Genomic DNA, 24066 nt, shown 5'->3' with positions numbered 1-24066 from the left:
GTTTACAGCTACTAAAAGGATACATTTAATTCAAGGCTATAGCTTACTGTATCTCTATGAAGGAGGAAGACAAAATTCAGTGACTACTTTTCCAGCTTTTCATGTCATTAAGAACTTTTGCTTTTTCCTGTTGTGCTTCAGGGTTTTACAACTCCAAAATTCGAGGACCAGAGAACTGAATACCGATTTTCAACAGATCACTTGACATGTTCTAATACTGCAGATCACAAATTTTCTATGTTTAGGATATAGATAAATTGTGAGCAAAGCACTGTAATTTCTGCTTGGCTGTCCTATTCTTCTGCACTAGACCTCACAGATTGGAAAATAAGGAGACAGAAATTATTTAGACATATCAAGGTTTTTCCATTCTGAGTTTTGGTGATACATTAGCCTTTGTCTGTCAGTAGGTGTTCCTAAAGCTTTTTGAGTGCCCTTGATTCATCATATGGATTAACGTGTATTGATTCATAGTGCAATAAAAAGTTCAACAATACACACTGCTCTATAGTCCTCCTAAAGTCAAATTTGTGAGTAATTTACCCATAGGAACCTCACACAGTATTTCTTCATTATTCTTATTACAGTACAGTATATTTCTTTTTTGTAATTTACAGGTGAAATCCATTCACTATGCCTGTTTTGCTTGTAATTGTAATTTAAAAAAACATGTTAAAAAAAAACGTTAAAAAAAAGGGTTCAAAAGAAACCCTTTTCTTAATTTTCAGTAGAAAAAATTAAAACACTTTGGATTCAACTTTGATTTGAAAGGTTCAAAAAGCACACTCTTCTCAGTGCCCAATATGAGGAAGTCAGGGAATTGCTGATTTCCCTTTGGCAGATTATTTCTTGAAAGAGCAGCACACAGAAGAAAATATCTTGAAAACAGAGATATGCTCCATCTCTTCGACTTTAAGTAATTTTCCTTGATAATGACTATGGAAAAAAATACACTTACTGTAGACTACATAGTCGCTGCAACATGTACTGTATGTGTAATAGGGGGACACATGTTTTTGTTTTGGGACACTGCTTTTTAAAAACAAATCCTTTTTAATTATATATTACTGTCCTTCGGTGGGTGTGCAAGTGTGTTCTCTTGCTTTCTGTAGAATGGGTTTTTTTCTCCTGTTCTCATGGTCTCTGACACTAAAGTAACTTTCTCCCCTGCTAAGATCCTGCATTAGGCATTAGCCTTCTGCATGCTTATTCTTTCCCGGTAGCTTTTGTTTTCAAGATGGCTCTCTTTGCCATGTCAGACACATGTCCTGGACATATTCAGCCTGGGATAGCTGAGCTACAGTATCCACAGCTCAGTATGGAGGTCATGCACCAAAGCTCACAAGGACAGCAAGTCTGTACAGCCTTCCCAAGACACCCGAAGACCCAACGTGTAGCATGTGTCTTTTCTCACATTCACACAGGCATGAGGGCAAAGGTTTGATTAACCTCATTCAACAAGAGTCACCCCATGCAGTGTGCATCTCGCCACCCCATGTAGCCTCAACAAATCATTTATTTAGCAGCACAGCACATACAATAGGTTGGTTTTCATGATGACTCCGAGACATGCATCTATTTCAACAGAATAAGCACAAAGCAATACAGAGGCCAGGTGTCAGATGCAGGGTTGAGGTCTATGTGCATATTCATCTACTTAAGCAAATCCTCAGCTGGCTTTTATCCTTTGCTGTGTTGGCATAAATCTATTTATTCTAAATGATTGAGCGCTTTAGTAAAAAAAAAGAGCGACTCACCTGCTAGATAAGAAAACTCTAATCCAGCACAGTGTGACTTCAGGGCTGCCTTACAGTGGAATTAGGTACCTGGAGGCTGGTGGGAGCAGTTTTTTTTTTCTTATCTGGCTCCACTTTAACCTTTAAAAAGCCGATGAACTTGATTGAAAAAGAGTTGCAGTGATTTAAAGCCATGTGAAAGATAGACAAGAGATGGGCCTTCAGCAGCACGCTGCTCTTGAAGCAAGACACGTATTTAATGTTCTAATATCAGATTGAGATCCTCAGCTTGGAGCTATGACTGATGTGTCAGCGCGTGGACATTTATCGGTGTATAGCAATGTGAGCTGCATTGAGTGAATACAGTGGATGACATTCTGAGCAAGACTTGCAATAATGACTTGTAATTCCCTGTTCTGCTTCCGCACTGTACTCTGAATGTGAATTGATTCTCCAGCTTCTTAGTAGTTTAGGCCAAGACTACATACCATACGGCACATAATTCCATGCACCCATGTGATAAGACATATTATGCTGTACTCTGGATATAAAGTAAAAGTACATTACCAGTGTGTTAAAACACTGGGCTGGTAAACACATGGGTCAGAATAAAAAAAAAAAATCCTGATAATTTTTATCCATCTATATTCCAACCACTTCATCCAATTGAGGGTGGCGAGGGAGTCGGAGCCTGTCTTGGGGAACAGCGGGCATAAAGCCGAGTACACCCAGGACAGGACACAGATGTACCAGAGGCACATCTCCCAGAAGCCAAATTACCTTCCAGTATATCTGGAGGAACTCCACAATGAACATGAGGAGAACATGCAAACTCGACGCAGACTGCACCCCACGTGTGGGATTCAACCCAGGGCTCCAGCGCTGCATGGCAGCCATGCTGATCACTGCATCACCATGCCGCTCATGACTTCAGATATTGTGTAAAAATACATGTTTATTATTTGGTCTTATAGTCAGCTCTCTGTGAATTCTGTTACCCTTCAAAGAAGAGATTTGCTCACCAATAGTTTTGATTCATGAAAACACACAAGACATGGTGAAGATGTATGAGGAATGTGATATTGATATGGTATGCAGTATAATTAATTATGTGGAATGGAATGACTATGGTTTCCTGGTGTTTATTTTGACTGTCACAGCTCCTTCCAGTTATGAGATTAGTAACGCAGATGCTTGCGAAGAAAAAGTCTAGGTAAGAAAATTAGTTTTGATCCTGGTTCTCTGTTCACTAATAGAACTGTACAGTTTGTTTGTCTTCTCATTTCAGACTGAGAATTTAATGAAAACACCAGATGCATAGATGAGTAATAGAGTGCTTGCCAGTTGTGGCATGGTCTACACAGATAAGCTAAAAAAATGAATGCATTTTAAAATATCGATACACATTTCTGAGAATGCTCTTACTGTTGAGACTGAAGTAGACAGGACTTCAGGCTGCAGTTGGGTTGCTTCTGCCGCGCTCGAGGGTCTGTCCTTTTGTCTAGGGAAGCTCTCACTCTACAGTATTTACATTTCTGCCACACAGACCGGACCTCCCACCAGGCCCCGATGACAAGCAGAGTCATTCGTTTTCACAGCACCTGCTGTGAGGAAACAGTTGTACCTATTGTTCTAATAAAAGATCATATTCCTTGGAGTCCTCTTACTGTACTTAAATATTGCTTTTCATCTTCAAAATATGCAGAAAAAAATATTTCCAGGACTGTGTCCTGTATAAATTAAATGTAACTAGAAATTGTAGCTTAAATTCTAGTAACTGTTTTTCTTTGTTCTGACCCAACTTGCTCTAACACCCTGTATGAACACTCACTCCCAGTGATGAGAGCATCGCTTTGCATAGTGATTTTAACTTTGCTTCAGAGCTGAGTATTTTCTAAGTACTGTAGCTCTGTCTGTTGCAACTTTTTTCTTCTTGTGTTAAAAAATGTGTCAAATGCCAACTTATTTGTCAGAGTTTTCCTATAATCATGATACTGTACAGTACATTGGAATGTTAACTAGTTAATGTATGATTGCCTGCTAAAATGGTGATTCAGTGGGATCACTGGGACAGCAGTGAACCCTTTCCAGGTTATACCTGCTCAAGCTGAATTTAGAGGAACGAACAGGTACAGTATTATTAATAATGAGCATTCCTATAAAAAAAAAATCTTTCAAGCCTGTGACCACTGTGAAAAGTGGTAACATGTGGGTCACATGCAAAAGCACTCAAAAGTTTGAAAAGCAACAATACTTCTTTTTGCATGGATTTCCAGCATGCTCAAACACTGATAGTGCCTTGAGCAGGAGGCTTTCGTCTGATGCAAAAGCAGACCTGACAAACCATGTAAGATATCTCTGCTTTGAAACCCCTGTTTTTAATTGCGGACTTACACCTCTTTTCAACACCTCCTTGGATGCCAAAATGCCAGTCCTACTGTACTTAAATTAGTGATACTTGCATGTCCCTTATTCGTGTTTTTTATTTGCCTGCTCAGAAACGTGGCACTATCTAAACACAAATCATGCTGCATTAATCTGTGTCACTATTCCACCTCCAGTGCATCAGTCTTTTAAGGGTTTGGGTTTGCACAAGGGTTATGGTAGCTGTGACTGAAGGTACAGCACATTCCCTCTAATGCTGCCTTTTCCTAGCTTCTCTAGACTTGTTTATTGCTGGTAAATAAAGAAACCTTGAGAACAATGCATTCCCTTTAGCTCTTGTTCTACACCGTGTCTTGTGTTTTAGGGGACATGCCATTCTCTAAACAAGACCTCTGCTTATTAAAATTCTCAGACAGTGCTGGTGAGAAAGGGGCCATTTCCCTCATCCTCTGGAGAGCAGGCTGGAGGAAAGCTGTCTGACTGCACAGACCCCAGCAGTTGCCTCTTCAGCTGCTAGGCTGCAGCTGCAGTTATGATTGATGGAACTGCAGACCTCGAGTGCTGCAGTGTGTCCACCTGAGGCCTATCTAAGATGCACTGCCCTGAAACACAGAGCCTGAGAGGAAAGAAAGTCGTGGCTCTAAAATGTACCATCAATTAGCAAATCCAGCAAGGACGGTGATTAAATTTGTGTTGAATCAGACGAGGACCTACTGTTCCCAATCAATCATTTCTCATTATCTTGCTTTGCAATATACTGTACTGCAAACTGAATCCCATGGAAGGAAATGTATAATTTATGGATTATTAATAATATTGGGTGAAAGGAAAATGTTATTAGACGAAGCATAGAACAATTTAAAAATGTAGTTTTAATTACTCTACAGTATGTATTGTAGCAGTATAGCAACTTAGGGGTAAAACATGCACTAAGGAACATTATTCTGTATCCAGTTCATCTAATATAATTAACTATAGAAGGAAACACTGCTTTTTCATTGGTGAAGGTTTCATTGTACACAGCACAACACTGAAGATCTCCACTTAATGGATTCAGATTTCAGTTTCTCCTGAAACCCCCAAACTGGGCGTTTAGACAGACTTCTGAAAATTTTGGACATTGGTATTGATTTTTAGTCCCATACCAAAGTGGAGTTTGGTTGTGGACATTATTACAGAGATAGAATCACTTTCAATTCCTTTATCATACAGTATATTTGATAATTAGGTGCTATTCGTATTCATACTGCAAGGAAACAGTCATTGTGATGAAATATTGTGTCCAGCAGTGGTGGAGAATTAGTCATGTACATCTGTTTGTTCAGCTGGAGTGTAATTGTGAATTATTTTGAAATGCTTAGTTTCAGAGAAAACTGCGAACCAAATAAGGTTGTTATGCTTATGAGGAGATGGAGTGGGTTACAGAAATATCCACACCAACCCTTGTTTTTGGCGACATTTTATTTATGGGAGCTCTAACAAAGCATTGTCTCTAAAATTACAAAACAAACAGATTGCCCACCATCTGAAACCCAATTAGTCTGAAAACCCCAGAGTTCATTGATTTTAAGGGAAGCAAAATATCTGAGGCAGACAGGAATGTAATGGACTTAGTTTAGTATGACTGTCTAAGAGAAACACAAAAATATAATCTTTGCAGCAAGGATAGAATCTAGTTGAAATATTTTGAGCTAATGTCATAAGAACATGGAAAAATTTGATTTCAATTACAGAGCAAGATTGTATTGTAAAGTCTGTAGTATAATTTGCAACAGCACCTGAAATATGATTTTTACCTGTTTTGTAAAATGACTGAGTGAAAGAGTTAATTTACTTCTTATAACTATGGCAATAGGTGAAGGTTCAGTAGAAGGTGTTACCTCTGCCTATTTGGAATGCAACTCAAAAGAACATGCCTGTCTGTTATAATATTGTGTGCCCAGCTACAATTAACAAAAAAAATGAAGAGGAGAAGAAAAACAAACATGCATATTCATTTTACTGTAATCTGTTAAGTCTGATACACACTGCTCTGCCTTAAACAATGGTTACATCTGAAATCTGTATTTTCCTTTTATCTTCCATCTTGGGATGTTTTCCCCGTAAGACTCCCTGCTTTATAAGTATCCTTATTTTCAACAATTATGTATTTTCAGAATGCCTTTTTTATATCTGACCTAAAACAATCACAGTTAATTTATCACTGGGGTTTAATCTTGAATCCTCAAGGTCTCAGATATTTCAGGTATTTAGCTGTGTATTAAAAAAGCATGATTAAATCTTTATGCCAACTAGTAATGAAAAGATGGGTTCAAAAAGGATGTAAAATACTTTTCAACCACCTGCAAGAAACACATTTATATTGAAGCCTAGATATATTTGGAGAAGTTTAATAGCATGAATCATAAACATCATAATTTTCTCAAAGTATTTCTCCAAAGCTGTAGAAAAGATCATCTTTATATGTATGTTTAATTAATGCCATGCAGATGATAAGAAGATATTAATTGTAAACAGCAGCAAGTCAAAGTCAGTATGATGGTGCCTGTTTGCCTCCAGAAATTCTGTCTCTTAAAGAGATTTGTTTAGTAAGGCTGTTGTCAGCTGAGTTTTGTTAAAGTTACTGAAATCAATTTGAACTAAAAGACTTCTATAGAGAGAATTGAGTTAGCGAAAGATCTGAAGCAACTGACACTGTTTTACTCAGATAGCAAAGCAAATGATTGAAGAATCTTCCACATTTCCAGGGGAGCTTTTAGACTTAATGGTAAGGGCTCCTTTGCAGTTATACTCCATTTTTCACTAGTACGGCTTTAGAGATGCTTTAAAGATATGATACAGTATGTCCAGTGAATTTCATTATCTTGCACTCTTCAGATTTGTACCCAGTATTATTCATGGAAGGGGTGGGACTGGGAGTAAAAGATAAAGGCTATTGTGTTTATTAATTTGTCAGACACACATTCAGGCAAATTTGTATCTTCTTTTGTGTAAACTGTTCAACTGCATACTGCAGGTGGTTGCACCCCACTGAGCACCTGTTGCATGAAAGCTTCATAATCAGTACTGTGCTTTAATTCTGTTTGTCCGGGTCTCCCTGTTTTTGTGTGGTTTCTTCCCACACTCCATACTGGACGTAACGGTCGGTCCAGTGGTTTCTGGGAAAACTGCCCCTGGTGTGAGTGTGCCTGTGTCTGTGCGTCCGCCCTGCGATGGACTGGTGTCTGTCCAGGGTGTACCCTGCTTTGCGCCTTGTTGCTTGCTGGGATAGGCTCTGGCTTCCCAGTAACCCTGTACTGGATAAAGCAGTTAGAAAATGGATCGGTTATTCTCGCTATGTTCCACATAACCTATGAGAAAGACGAAATCATCAGTAATGGGTCATTCTCGTTGCATTGCGATTGGTTTAACCTCATGCTGTGTGTGCTTTAAGGCCACTGGTTGCAGGTGTACTGCTGCAGATGAATGTTGCAGTGATTTTTTTAAATACTGTAATTGTATTTAGGTAGAAAGTCCCATCTTGCAAAGAAAACATGCCACTTACTGTATTAAAAAAACAAACCAAACCATGAGTCTTTTCATGACTTTATAAGAGCTCATAAGGCAGCATTCTGATTTTGTTCTTAAAGCACAATGCACAAATAATGCCATCTTGTTATCTTGCAATTTCTTTATCTTGAAACATGATTTTTTGCATTTCGAAACTTTGAAAGTAAAAAAAGACAAAAACCCAGCTGGACCTTCAACATCCTGGAGGATATACTTTTTTTTATTAGAATTGCTATTGAGAAGATATAATTCTAATGTAATATAATATAATAATTCTAAAGCTTATAATTTTCCATGTACAAAATTGTGATAATATTGCTAGAAATGATACAGTGGGACAATACAGGTATTGCCCCTGTATATGGGAATTGATTTTCAAGTAATTGCTACAGTAGCATCTCTGTCAAACATATAAATAGCTTAAAATATTTTTCCAACCTGTAACATTTCTAAGTACTATAATTAGCATTTTCAGTTTAAATGATGAATTAATGTAATTTCTCTAAACCCATGTATTTCTTTAATGTTTGATTATCATATGTGTACTGTATATAAGGATCTGTGTCATACAGTATGTGACAGGGCTTTTCACAGCTGTTTTCTAAGCTTTAATTAAATGCAATTAAAGATATATTTATAACTGTATAAAAATACAGAAAGGGACTTGGCAATGACAATGTGAACAGGTTTCCTACAGGTTTTTATTTTTAATCTCCATTTTTTTCATTACTAGTCAAGCATAATGAGGACAGATTAAATGAGCTAATTTAGGAGTAAATTAAGGACTATTGTTAATAGGGATTGGTATCTCCTTATTTATCTTGCATAGTTCTATATACTGTATAGTGTTCATCATATATAGTGGATCGAGCTCTAAGGTTCGAGTTAGACTATGCCGTTTACATCGTCTGCCCATTTCACATGCTGTCAGATCTGAATCTACAGGAAGCAGACAAGCCTTTTCAACAGAAATGGCATCAAATCCCTCAGCCAATTTCCTAGGGTGCTACACATCATGATCTTGATAGAGACAGTGGGAAAAATGCCTGCATAACTCAAATCAACACCCTGATAGAACTTGAGAGAGTCATTGAGAGTCATCACTGCCTGATGCTTTGATATTTAAGAATTTATTGCAAATTCCCTCATCTGTTTGCGATCTCTTGCCCACCGGTGAATATCCCCTTGCTGTGAGAAATGCACAGGACTCTGCAAGTATTCTGGGTTTATTTTAGATTTAATCTACTGTATTTTTGTGACTTTGATCAGAATGTTTCCAACAAAGCAACCATCGATATTCCCAATATTTAGTGGTATTTAAAATCAAGGGTAACAACTTGTGGTGTTGTTGTGCATGGATGGCCAGACGTTCTCATTTTAACTGAAACCATATATAATACGATTACCTAGAGAAATAGCTAGAATTCAACAAACCCAGACCTGAGGAATGTTTTGCGAGACTACTGAAATGGAAGTACTAAATTGTTGCAACATGTGTACGATGAAATTGCGATTAGATGTACAGGTGCAAAAATACAACAGCAACAAATAGTGTACGTGCAAACTACTAAGCTATTTTATTTTGTGATTTTGTAATGCATTTACACAGTGCATTAAACATATGTTAAAATGTTTGTCGCTTTATGTTTAAAATCAATACCATACTTTGATAAGTAATAAATCGGAGCTTATTGGAAAAAATCAGAGGTTATTGGAAGAAAACAATTTGCAGAAAATAATCCAACATTTAAATGTAGCGTTTATACTGACCTGCAGGCACAACTGAAAAAAAGGCATTAGAATTGCCAAGAGAGAGAAAACGATATTGTAACAGAGACAAGAAATAATAAATAGCACGTGTTTCAGTACTACAATGGCAAAAGAACTGTAAGCTCTGAAGAAAAGAGTTTCTATCATTATTATTATATAAACAGATCCCAAATAAACAGTTAATATGTTAAATTAATATTGTATTTTTTTATACATCTTACTATACTGTTACTATAACAGTGAGGTTCTACAGGAGTCAGAATGGTATAAATCTAATAAGTACTGGAATATTGCACACAGGTTTTTTACCAGAGTGTCACTCACATTCCCTGAATTATTGAACCAGCTCAGTTAGTGATGGGTAATTTTAACTCAGGGGATCCAAGACAGAGGTTCGGATGACAAAACCCAAGAAATCACCAGGTCCTGATGGAATTGTTCTGGTCAAAATTAAGTAAATGAGAAATATTATTCATAGGCCCCTAGTTATGATATTATACTGTAGCTCTCACTCAGAATGGGAGCAGAACCTACAGACTGGAGAATTGCAGGTGTAGAACTACTGTAGCTCATAAAAAGGTGGACAAATCTCAACCAGTCCAGTAAATGCCAACCAGCTTTTCTTCTGTAACTAATAAAGTTTTTTAAATGAAAGATCTTAACTACCGTAGAATAATAATTGCAAAACACTGAAATTTAAAATACAGCCTACAAGGACAGAGAAAGAGAATGTACAGTATTTTTAACTCAGTAGAATTCTTTGAGCAAGCAACAAGGTCACCATGAGCTAACGGAATTAAAGATGTCCAGATCAACATTAATATCTCCATAATACTTTTGCTAAGGTCCCCCATAAAAAAGTTAATCCTCGAAATAAAAGCCACAATAATCTAAAGTATGTACAGTATTCAAATAGATACCGTGGAGAGCTTGTCAATATACAACACATTTTTGTCTGTTGTTCTAATTGAACTTTAGCTGTGATCCAGATTATAGTTATATAGGGATATAGATCCCACACTAGTTGAGGTCGCTGATGCACTAAAAGATCCACTTACTGTAGCTGCTAAACGTCTGAATGAGCAAGACGGGCCACATGGCCTCCTCTACATTGCAACTGTTCTAGTGTTGTCATAATTCCTTAAAATGAACAAAACACACGTTTTTTCTTGAGAATATCTAACCCCTTTTTTTATCATCCACAGCTAAAAGAAATAATTACAATCAAAGAAATCATGATGGTAAAAAAAACAGCCAGTATTACGCAGTTTGTATTTTCTAGGTCTGACAGTGTGCAGCGAGTTGCAGACACGGGGAGGTGGCACAGATCAGAGGGACGTTTCTCACACATCTCAGGCCCAGCTGCCTGTCTGGATACTAGGCGGCACTGAGACCTGGCCTTCAGAGAGGCAGTCCAGTCCTGGTGTAGTCCTTTCTCTTTAATCAGTCAACAGTACAGTCAGCCATGGTAATTTCTGCTCATTAGGCAGTGGTTGTCGTTAGGATAATGGATTTAGATCAGATGATATTGTAACGCTCCAGGGTTCACGTGGGTACCCTCGCCGCTGCCGCATCAGGTCAGCCCCCCACCATCGGGGACTCGAACCCGGGCCTCCAGGGTCACTCAACACACTAGCCACAGGGAAGGGCGGTGACGTCACCACTCTGGGAAGCCAGCTCTCACAAGCAATGGAGGCTGTATGGGTTACAATATTTTATCATTACCAAAGAAAGACAGGGAAGAAACAAAGATTCTGTCCCCCCAGGTCTCGTTGCCATCACTTCCCTGTTTTGTTGTCATCCTGCTTTATTTGCAGCGACAGAGGAATACTGTTGCACTTCTGGCTTGTGTACTTCCAGATTCACACCATGTGGAGGAATGCTTGCGCTGGGGCTAGGAATGGGAAGCAGTGTCTGAGTGCGAGATAAAATAGAAAACTGGATTTATATCACAGGCGAGCTGCTGTTCTCGGCAGCTGGCATTATCTGCATTGTCAAGTACAGAGGGGCCCGCAAGATAAGCACGCTTTCTGATATTGACTCTTCACGTTATTTTTCAAAGTCCTTCACAAATGAAACGTGTTGTCTGCTGAGGAAGGTGAGAAAGATTGCTCGGTGTACCTGTAAGCTGGACAATAAATAATTCTATCAGCTAAATGTAATTACTGTAAATCTATTGATTTTCAGTTTGTATGATCTCCTTATGTGTCTCTTTCATACTGTGTACATCTACTAAATAATGGGTGCACCAAAACAAAAATCAATGACCTTCTTCGTTGCCTGCTCTTCACTGGACATTTCAGAGCTCTAAATGATAAAATCCTGTTCAACAGCAAAGTGCTCCACAAGACAGTGGGAAATTAGGCTGGACTCCAGGGCCCAGTCCACGGAATGTTACCTTTTCACTTTCCTTTCTTCTCTTCCAGACACGCTCAGTGGCACAAGCATGGCTCTAAATTCATCATGTAAAGGTTACCATTATTTTTTATTATTGTATACCATGCTATGGCATTTTTACAAAGTGGGCTCCTTTTTTTTCATCGTTCAAAAGAGCCATTTTACTTATGCATGCTGAATAAAGAGTTTGCACAGCGGATATGAAACCCTTTATCTGGAAAACAAAGGGCTGTGTTTCTTGAAATAACAGGTAATGGGGCTAACCTTTATGTTTTCTAAGCAGGGATGTGCTTTACGCCCTTTACTGAAGGTTTTTGCATTATTCCATGCAACTCTGGACTCTTTCCTGGAGAGCAATATGCAGAATTTACCCTTTAAGAAACAACTATGAAAGCTTAAAGAGGTTTGCCTTGATAAATTCCTAATAGGAAGTTTGTTTCAAGTATCATTTTCCAATGTTAGAATACTAGTATCACTTCCAGAAAAATATTCTCAAATCTCCTTTGATATGGAATGATATTTTATGTAACTATCCAAAAACAGTTCGCTTCTTCAAATCAGTGTAATGTGTTCAGTAAATATTGTACTTTTTAAATTCCCTTTTATTGTGCCTGCTTTTCTCTGAGCTTTCAGCAAATTTTTATTTGCTGCAATACTTGAAAAAGTGGTGCTGGCTGACCATCTTACAATAATATTGACCATGTTTCAGTTGGAATAACTTCTCAATCGATTTTCTGTGATGCCATGTTTTTTGGTTTTCCATTGGGTAAAATCAGGAGTTTCAGCCAAAATGCACCTGCAATATTATTTTGTCCACACTTGGCTTTTTCTTAGTTCAGTGTATTGGCTCATCAAATTTACGTATTGACACAGCTATCTCTTCAGGATTGATTCTTCATACAGTATATTCAGAAGATATTCATCCAGTGTGTTCCAGTGTGTTCTGGGGCTGCACCCCAGAACATCCTGGAAACACAATCAAGTCAATTTCCAAAAGACTGACTTTTCCATCATTTTTTCCTAGACACAAATGTAGAGAGCATTATCTGAGGCTTCTGCCACTTAGCATGAAATGCTAGTTGCCTTCAGTGATCTGGTGAGACAGAGGCCACATAATCATAAAGAGGAAGATGTCTTAGTACAGGCTGCATTGTAGATTAAAAGCTGACAAGGTTAAAAAGATGTAATTAAAATGCCAGGCTTCCCTTTTTGTTGGCATGAGTCACCTGGAACATCATACTTGTAAAAAGGTTTTTTTAGGATCCTTATCATTAAGTGTATGTTTTGTAATAACAAGGTCTGCTACACATAATTATACAGTACGAGATAACAAACACGTTCTTACATCTGGCTTCAGCAACAGTGCTTATTAAATGCATCGCATTCGGATGAGTTGTTGTGACACAAGCACTCGTGCAGTGAATAGTGTCCTTTATGTATTTGAATGTTAGCAACAAGATTGTTTATGGCTTTGAGAGGAAAATGAGGGCAATCTGTCTGACTGAAGCTTTGAGTTCTTGAGCCGTGTATACAGTAGGACAAGGCCAGACACAACTACTGTATGACCTACATTTATAGTTTCCAGAACCTGTATTTCTTTTCGGCAAGGAAATGTTCTCCACAGTTGAGGTTGAGCACTTTGTATCGTCTTTCCAATACAAAAGAAGAATGCCATAGTTTTTTTTTTCCTTTTAGAGCAAGTCTGAGGTAGGAGGCGATGAAGTTAAAAGTTTGACTTTTCTGTCACTCAGAAGTTCCATACTTCATTTTGGAAGATCATGTATTTGCTTCTCTTCACTCTCTATAATTTGCTATTGGTATTTATTTCCTTATTTGCTTTATGTACAATGTCGTTAAAATTAAACATTCGTTTGAAAAAAAAAAGGTTTGTTTGTAGCTTAAGACAATAAAGCTTTCATATGAGTGTCTAAATAAGACTTTCCTCAATACTATTGGCTTGACTTGGAGGTCATGATTCCTGCTAGTGCTGTTGAGAGAGACACGTTGCCCTGATAATTTTCCCCCTGGAAAACCGTTTTGATAACACGAGAAAAAGAAAAGTCTGAGCAGGTGCTCAAAAGCTTTCGGCTCTCTTACAGTGTATCCATCATCTGTGCTTGAAATCCCTAGCAAAGAACAAGAGGATATGCTTCAGGGATACAGCAAATCTGACTTTACAGAGGCTTACTGAATTGGACAAGCAAAAACAGATTCAATCTTGCATAGTGGCTGATTGTATAAAGAGGAGCAGACAGGGCAGGGGCTATACGCTTGACATTGATTAAGCTTGTTTCATGCACTTTCAATCAACAAGCGCAAGCAGTTAAGGACGGCCATCAGAGGATTTGACAGACCAGCCTAAACGTGACGCTGGCTCTCTGGACTCAATTTCTGTACTCTCAGGAGGTCAATCATGTATTTCATTTGATACCACTCCCTGCAGTCTATTGTAGAGGTCTTAAACAGCAGTATTTAAATTCCCTTACCCTACCTTGTGTATTAATTCCAAAGTCATTTCCTTTCTCAAGTTCCCTGACTGCAGCAAGCCAGTGGAAAACAAGATGAAGATTTTTATGGTACTCTGAAGGCAGGACAAAGTGTAGGAATAACATGCTGCTATTGTTGGGTGTTTTTTACAGAATTATTTGGATATCACTAATCTGAGCCTTAGTTTTTATTTTTGCAGGAATTGATAATTAGCACGTTGGGACCTGGGAGTAGAGTTTAATTTGCTGTGCATACTGAAAAAAAAATTCAATTTGTAGAGGGAATTCAGATTCATTGTTCCTTCTGTGGAGGCAATTAAATAAAGACAAGTGAGAAGGCTCCCCCCCCCCATATTCTCTGGGAACTTGAGGGATATGAAAATATATACAAAATAAACTCAGTGTAATGCTTATGGAACTCCAGTGATTAAATACAGTATGTTCTTAATAGGTTTGTGGAATCCTTACACCCAACAGACACAAATGAAGATTACAGAGCTAAAATTACATGATTTATGCAGTGCCTCTTTGACTCGCAATAATTTTACTTGTTTTGGAAATGTCATGAAATATGAAGATTAATAAATCGGATGCTTCATATTTCACAGATCTGGCAAATATTTGTGCCCATGAATTAAATTGTGGATAAAAAAAAAATAAAAATACAGCTGAGAGGTGACCAAACCAATTTCACAGTGAGGAATTCAGTTGAGATGAATATAAAGAAAGAAATCATGGATAATAATCATATTGCAAACGTGTGTGATGGACCAGCCATAGGGTCTATTTGGTCTATTTGACAGAGCTTTAAAAATATGGAAAAATAAAAAAGCTAAATGGATTTTTTGAGGTACAGTATGAGGAATTTAATTGGGCATATGGTGGATACATAGCTTTAGAATATTTATTTTTCAGGTTCAATTAGTATTGTATTTTCTGCTATTACCAGTAAAAGCAACATCAACGAGATCAAAACACAAATACCTGTGTGTCATTGAACTGTCTCAGGTATACTAAAGGACTTAGTATACTGTACTTAGTATACAGCAAAGGACTGTAGATGTATGTTTATGGAAATGTTTAATCATGGTTGAATGACACCAATAGTATAAATGTGTTAGCTCTTTGTCTTCTGCAATGTGATGGTGATGATGATGATTACTGATACCAACCCTTCTTTATTGCTTCACAGTGTGTGTGTAGTGTTTTCTCTCTCACACAAGCAAGTGCAATGAAACTCGATGGGCACACAGCTCGTTCTCGACAAAAGGAAAATTAAACCGGCTTAAACAAAATTGGCGAATCATAATGTGCCTAAAACTGTGGATTCGTAAACCAAATCCGAATACATTTGTGAAATTATTCACTCAAACCACAGCACCAGAGGAATAATTTAATATGCTGTAAAGACTAAAGGTTGCATATTTTAAGGTGGGGGTAGGGCCAAGAGAGATTCATTAAAAAAGAGCAAATCTAGAGAAAGGATACTGTACGTTTTCCGCAGATCCTGAAATAATGTATTCAAAGCCATGTTTCTTATTAGTAAATTTCTGCACATTGACTCACGGAGAAATAGTGTTTAAGAAGAAAACCCTATAACCTTATTTCATTTTATCCTTTTTTGAAGGTTTTTTGGAACAAACTGCATTTGAACATTTTTCTGCAGATGAATGTGCAGTAAGGATCCCCACACACACTTTAAATGCATTGATATTCCATTTATGAGAAAATGCAATACACTGAGGAGGGACACAATTGAAGGAAAAGAGTAAAGTAAGGAAACTGTTATGTTGATATTATAGAATACCTAATGCCTCAAGGGGTGAAATTATTATTATGGTTTTCATATATTTACTGTATTATTAAATTCAATGGGGAAAATGACTTCAATACAAAGGAAAGTGTACAATATCTTCTGAATTACTGAATATATAAGGTTTTCTTGCCTTAAATGTGGAGCAGGGCTCTTGTTCCTTGGGATCATTTGCCATAAGAGAGAAGGATATAAAAACAATGAATTGCTTATAGAACTGTTTTTCAAGAGGCAGTTTCTGCCAAAGAGGCAAGTAATTGAACTTGAACATTAGAAAGCAGCAAGCTCAAAATGCTGACTGTTGAAGAAGCACTGAATCATTCATTATGATATTGGGAAATGCCTGGAAGGGCTCTAGTGAGATACCATCAATAAAGGACTGGCGACTGGGTCTCATGCAAAGCTGAGAGTAAGGGGTTCATCATCTGTCAACTTAGCAGCCGTTGGTAGAAAGAGAACGTGCTTCTCACCTGTCCTCATATGCTCCTCGCAGCACGTGCACAGTCCAAGACATCTGTGGGGAAGCAAAGCTATGGGACATGCAGAACAGAACAAACATGGTTTCATGCAATACACTACAACTGGTCATCCCTAGCCACAGCAAAATAGGATCACGTTACACACGCAAATGAAGACAGTCATTTGGATAGGATACAGAGGATACAGTCAACAGACAAACTGTACTGTAGCACGGTCTTGGAAACAGTTGCCCGTTCACTCAGACAACAGAGCATGATAACTGTAGGCATCGGGAGCATGTGCTGTTTCTAATTCCCGAAATGTCGAGTTTCAAGTAAAAGTCAGTGATCTCAGACACGGCAATCCTTTTCTTACTAGAATTTAAATGGTTTATTGGAAAAAAAATCACATGTGTGAGATATAAATCGGATCTGAGAGCCATCCCAAACACACTAACAGCTCAAGCATGTACTAGATATTACATCTGGAGACTCGGATTGCAAAAGGACTCCGAAGGCCAGGTAAAGTACACGTACAGAACATGCTCAGCTAAGTGCTAACTAGAATGAGATTGACAATCCAGGAGTTCGTTGACAAAATCCTTTCTGAAAAGAGAGCAGTTAAGGGTGTGGAGCACATTTCCATGTTGTGAAGTATTGGTGCAGTAGGTGGGGAGCCAATCTGAAGCTTCAGTGTGAAGAAGTCAGTTACTGTAGTAGTTCTCAAAGCAGTAGTAGTTTGAAGTTTGAGAACAAAATGACAGTCAGTCGACAGCCATCTTGATCTTGATAGTGCTGCCCATTTTGACATACAGGACTTGATGTTAATTTTGTCACTCACACTATACCTACCAGGTGTGGAGATCATTGGCCAAACAGCTTTTGCACAGGATAACATCGTGGCAAAGGATGCATATTATCATCAAAACAAACAGTGGTCAAGCAATCATTCTGATTTACACAGGAGCCCTGTTTCGCTGAATTGTAGTTGCGTTGTCATTACAATGATGCAACACTGACTGAAAATTGAATGGTGAACAACCATACGTAGGTAAGAAGTATCGGCTTGTGAAAAATGTTCATGGCACTGTGAGATACACTAAATCACATGTGCTGTCTCAAACATGAATCTAGAGGACATACCAAAAGGTATATAAAGTATAAGCAAGAAAATACTGTTTCAGTTAGAAATTGAGAAATTTACAAATAGTTAAATTAATCACATATTGCAATTAACATCTCAAAAATGAACATTTGTCAGCTCCTTCCCACTAAACCATTCAAGAGCTGTTTTTTTTTTCCTATTTGTGATAGATATGTAAATTGATTTGGAAAACAGTCAAGGATAAAGTTCACTCAAAATACTAAACATCTTTCCAGCATTGAATAATCTGTCTGGCAACACATTATTCATTCAATCAGAGATGCAATGACAAACTGTTGAAGTAAGTGACAAGGATCAAACCACACAGTTGTCAGCTGTGATACCACACGCTTAGTGCTGTAATGTCAATGTGTCACACACACGTCAGAACTGTTATTTTTATTTTTTGACTGCTTGAATTGCATTCTGTGTTGCAATGTGTTTATTATTCAAGTATTCCTCCCTCACAGATGTGTGTGTGTGGTATTGTGTGTCTGTGTTGTACAGAAGCCTTACCAAGAATGCTGAGAGGCTAGGGAATAACTGTAATGGAAACGTGCCAAATCGAGCCCTTTCATTTCAGCTTTGATTTGTGTTTACCTTAGCAGAGATACTTAAAAACTATCCCACTGTGTTTTTGCTTGTGCTTTTAAGATTTTAATCTCCCAAATCAAAGATGTTGCACCGTAAGTGCTTGATACAAATCACAAGACGTTTTCATTTAAAATGTTTTTGTATCACAGGGGCAGAAGAATTCCCTCTACTCTTCACATCTCTAATAATCATTATAAAAAGTAGATCATTCAGTGTTTTCCATAACTCTAGGAAGCTGAGCGATGTTAAAGAACAGCCTGAGGCAGAATCACTGATCTGTGTTGTAGAGTATGACTGTGTCACTGAATAAGAGAGTAGAGTATAGTCCTTTGCTGAGCAGGCTAGGGGGCGAGTTTATCCTAGGGATATGGTAATCACACTTAAATTAGGATCCGTTTCAACACTTCACTCCCCCGGCCAAATGCACTGACGCACTCCAGGTTAAAACATGAAATCTAGTGCTATTGGTAAGAAAAAGGAGCCCTGCTTTACTGTAGCTGACTATTTTACCCAGAGTGACTTGCATTTGTACCCTTTTACACAGCCGGGCATGTTACTGCAGCAGCACCTTGCTGAGGGGTACAGCAGCAGCGTCCCATCTGGGATTGTAACTCCCAGCCCTCCAGTTACAAGACCCTTCTTTCCTCAATGGGTTGCAGGGAGTGCGGAACAAGCTACACGGCCATGCGATTCAATCCAATATGGTTGTTGCTTTCAAGAAACAACTGGAGGAGAACCTTGAATCACTTATCTACTTACTGTGCTACCAAACAGGCTGAATGGGCAGAATGGTTTCTTCTCGTTTGTAACTGCTCTTACTGTATGTGTACTGTAATTCCTGACTTCTTGACTGGTTTCCAAAGATCATGCCCTGTTTCCACTGGGAGCTGGAAAGCGAAACAAGTGTTCCATATGGGTGTAACACCATTCTCCACTCTGTGTAACACATGGTGTGCTACTTTAATGCCTGCGCTGAGCATTTCTGATTGACTCTTTTTCTGAACAAAAGCTGCAAGTCCTCATCTCTTATGTTGGCTTCCTAGTGTAAATCTGCTTCAGTTACTTTCTTTGCATGGTTACAAGTTTGTTTTTTTTTCGCCATCTGTTGACTCTCCTTCTTTATGCAGAAATACAATCCTCTGTTGATCTTCAATAGAAATTCTAGCTGTACCATTTTAAAATTAACCTTTCGACTTTGTAGAGCTGTGGAGAGAAACAAATGATGCTAATGATGAGGAACATCTTACTGAGTCAAATAGACCCAACTGGCGAATGTGATGGATGAGCTACTACAATACTTCATTTTGGCTGCTAATGTACAGTATAGTTGAATTTGAGTTGCGATCAAAACTTTGAAGATTCTGATCAGTGTCAGAGAATTGTGATGACCAGCTTGATTTCTTCTCATCCAAACTAAGATGTATTAATAAAAGTCAAATTTATTACGATACTAAGAAAAGGAGGCTTTCAGTAAATTGCTGGTGCTCGAAACATACAGGTACATACAATATACAGTAGGTCCTAAATGTGTTTAAGTTGACTAAGACTTTTGTACAATAGTGTAAGAAACACTACAAATAAGCCAATTCACCCTGTGTAGCTTGTTATTCCTTTATTGTATCAGGTAAGTCAACTGAGAAGAAATTCTCATTTGTAGTGTTTGGTTGCTATTAGCTAATTGGTCTGAGGATATCCTTGTCAAATATAATTAAAGGTTTTCTGGGGATGGATTCCAGACTTCACACTGAGAGAATGTATTGTACCATTCTGTGAAGAATAGAAAGTTTTCAAGATGCCAGTAAAATGTCCATACTGTATGTCAGCAGTGAGAAATGTGTCCAATCACTGCATGAATAAGTGACTTAAAGTCATACAAGATCCTTTCACAATGGCATAATTTCTTATTGATCAACATTTTGTGTAATTCTGTAAAAGGACAACTGCATCCATGCAAAACCATTATTAAGGAACACACATATTTAATAAAGAAAGTGCTGAAAAATGCTTTCATATATTGTGTATACAGTACTGTATGAAGATGCCTCCATCTCAATTATATAGAACAATCTCTACGGCTACTGTACTATACACAAAGTATATGGAAAATAAGAAAAATAAATAAATGAAAACACGATAACAACAATAAGTGATGTGAAGATGAGAATATTATCCATTATAAACAATTGCACTCCTCATTTGCACGGCAGGCTAGTTGTTGTCAGTAACTTGTCTTTGTAAGAGTTTGTATGCACAGTACTGTATGTGCATGAAAACCCTTCATCCTTTGTGCTTCTGCCCAGCGCTACAGTACATCCTGTACATTCAAACTCACACCACTCTTAAAAATCAGGAATTGTTTTTTGTGATTTAGCGTTAAAGTGGAACTTATTTTACAGGTCATTTTATGTACAGAATTTTATTTCTACCATCTTTCAGTTCATACTAGGCAAAGAAAAGAGTACCTTGCAAAATGTCATGAAGAATGACTGTCTTAAGAAGTGATGGAGCTGCAGGGCTTATATGTAAAAAAGCTTCTTATACAGTATGTAAATAAACTCCTTACCTTTTAATTGAAAATAAGAAGGCTTTGTGCGCCCACACATACTGTACTTAAGCTATTGCAAAATACTTCAAAAGCGGCCATTTAACTCATTTATGTGTAGGCTTATCCCCATAAGAGCATTTTCTCACCGTGTGTGGCATACAGTATGTTAAAATTATTTTACATCTATATTTTATTTTACATTTTACTTTTTTAAATTCTATCACTGCCCACAAAATATGAAAATAGGATATTTAAACTCACTTTTTTATATTCTTTTTAGAAACAAATAATTACTCATTAAAGTAAACAATGCTTTTATTGTTGCATCTTATATTGATATAATCAAATGTGACACATTGCACTCTTTTGTCCATTTATATTTTAGAACATGTTTTCTTTGACAGTCTATAGCTCTTTGACTTAATTTATATGTCTACAACTCCTTTATTCTCTGCTTTTTATTGTTGCTTAACTAAACGTAATACATTGGGCTATTTGTTACCCATTAAAGCCAGAATCTCCTAAAAAGGCTTTGCGTCTTACAAATATATTATATACTGCCTACAGTACAAAGTGCTTGGCATCAATGACAATGTGACAGGATGCTTTATCTTAGCTGTTTGGTTTGCATTAATTGAGGTTGTTTTTTTAAGTTGAATTCAATACCAACAGTTGCAGCTTATTGTCATAGCTCCCTAAGAAGTGTTTAATCCTAAAAAAAGGTCCCATTTCCCATTTCTCCCACGTACATACATAAATGTCAAATTAGGCAAAATGTAACTGAATTATGCTGTGAGCAGAAATCCTCCTGGGTCTAAGATTAGCACTTCAATTTCACTGCGCATGTGATTGAAGACAAATTGGAACTTTACCCCACAGGTGACAAAAGATTTAGGAAATGAACCTCATTATCTCAGCCTCTTAATAACAAGGGTTTTCACATTGAACGCTTAAATGTTCATGTACAGTACTGCATGTGTTGTATGTCTGCAGATCAGCGCATGTAAGAGACACAGTAAATTGAACAACAGCAGAGATTCTAATAGGTTTTCCTAGCCACATGATAAGCACACATTCGCACGCTGGCTGAACAAGGTCAGGCCAGTGGAAGCACCAGCAGGCAGTAATGCCACAGACGAGAGAACAGGGGGGTTGGTATGTGGGCTTCACTGGCGGAGTATGGGCAACAACTAAGTAAACCATCAAAGACACTAGATACTGTGACAAAATGACAGAGTCGTCTTGGTTACACTGGAACCCCACTTTGCTACAGTGTATGATAACTGCACTACCGCCGGAATGATACAGCACCTGCCCAGTGTGAGTTCACTGGACAGCAGGCCTTGAAATGAGTGAAAGACCACTTTTCAGACTGCAGACTGCAGACTGGGAACACCTGACATCAATCTGTGAGGTCCTGAGGAAGATGAAAGAAACCCTCAGTTTTCCTTGGGGTCAAATCCAATGTCTTCTAACAAGTCTGTCAAACCCGTTTTCCTATCTGCTGACTAATTGCTCTAATTGGATCACAGATGCTTTAATTGAATCACAAATATTTCAAAGCATGTTTTTATAGCTTAAATGTGAAATCAAAGCAGAGCCCTGTGAAGTACTTTACTTGTAAAGCACAGCCTAAACACACGGTACAAACATCTTTTTTAGTTCAAGAGGGATTAGAAAAGACATCAATAACTTTGGGATTTATAAGTCACTTATCTTTCAAAGAAATATAGAACTTTCAGTTTTAATAAATAATGATAAACCGGTTATAATTACAATACGGAAGATGCCTCATGGTGAGCTGATGACTGCAGTAACAGGAAGAAGATTAAAGTTCATTGTAATCTGTGGAAAATCACCCATTAATCTATGTCACTACCTTCTGCAGTTTTTGGCAGCAATAGAAGTCTGACCATGAAATATTTTCAGCACCTTCACCGATAAACAATTGAGTGATCATTTTGCAAAGTCTGTTACCCTTACAAACATGTTTGTGTTTATGTGCCACAGGTAATTGAAACCACAGAATGATGCAGCCGTGTTCGGTGCTTTAAAAGGCAGTTTAAAAATGCTGCAGGAGAAACTGGCTTTCGATGAGAGTGAGTGCTGGTGAAACAATAGCTGTGCCACAGTAATAACCCCAGGAACCATTCATTTAAAAAGAGCTCCATCTTTCTAAAGTCTGCTGACGTTAATGTTTCAGTTAGTTAATTGAGCTTCTAGCCACAATCGTCTGCAAAGCATTGCAGTGCATCACTATCTTCATGGTGCCAAAGGCATTCATTTCCTGGCAATAGCACTAAGATGTTCAGGTGTATTATATGCCTGGTACTCATGCTGCCATTATTGGAATACAAAATTTATTATAATGGGGTGTATAACACATAAATTAGATTATTTTTCCCCTGGTCCACATTTATCTGAGCCAAGCAGAAACCAGCTTTTTTTCTGCCCATGCCTAATTTAAATTTTAAACACCTACGGACTTCACAGCTCCAGCACTGGACTGAAAGGAGACAGAGGAGAGAGATGAAGCACTGTCCAGGCTTCAGAATATTCTCGCCAACGTGCCAGGTGTTGAAAATATTCAAAATGAACATGTTGTCGAGGTGATTTAAACATGCTTGTGTGTGGTGTGGTATGCCCTGAGAGACACACATCTGTGTGACAAAAAGTTGCTAAACTCTATGGTGCTGAATATTGTGGATTGAAATCCCAGCCAGTGCTCACAATAATTTACTGATAACTGATTAACTACTGTAAAGGTGTTTTCTGCCAGTGGCAAAATATTTTTTGCATCCGTCTGGAGGGCAGGATGCCAGCAAAGTTGTCGAAATAAATGAGATATTTAATTTCCTTTTGGCTTGAGTGTGATCCTTCTCTGATTCACTGCTCTGCCTTTATCTCTAAAATTCTCTGGCGTGAGCTTGAATTTGTTCGACCTCAGTCAGCCGGGTGTGGGCAAGCTCGTCTGCACTCAGAGTGAGCTGGCCAAGGAAAGGCTTGTCTCACGCCTGCAGATGGAGTGGTGGCCTGCGTCAAGTACAGAGTTCCCAGAATTCCCCTGCACTGTGCTGCGTTGGTTCAGACCTCACCAGAACCCAATCTGCGTTCAAAGCACAGTGTCATTGTTCACGGCACCGTGTGTTCATGGTGCCTGTTCTGAGACCTCGCATGGCCTAAATTTCA

The 24066-nt window shown here is 38.1% G+C and overlaps 1 protein-coding gene across 1 annotated transcript in view; it reads left to right on the top strand.

Moving 5' to 3' along the window:
- The window catches only part of cntnap2a (contactin associated protein 2a), a 464126-nt gene that overhangs the window by 168926 nt on the left and 271134 nt on the right, over positions 1–24066 (top strand). The gene's annotated exons all lie outside the window — the stretch shown is intronic.

This window comes from Lepisosteus platostomus, chromosome 8, assembly GCF_059453375.1.
Source record: "Lepisosteus platostomus isolate fLepPlt1 chromosome 8, fLepPlt1.hap1, whole genome shotgun sequence".
NCBI lineage: Eukaryota > Metazoa > Chordata > Actinopteri > Semionotiformes > Lepisosteidae > Lepisosteus > Lepisosteus platostomus.
Note: the sequence above shows the minus strand (reverse complement) of the source record. Positions and strands in the feature narration are given on the sequence as shown.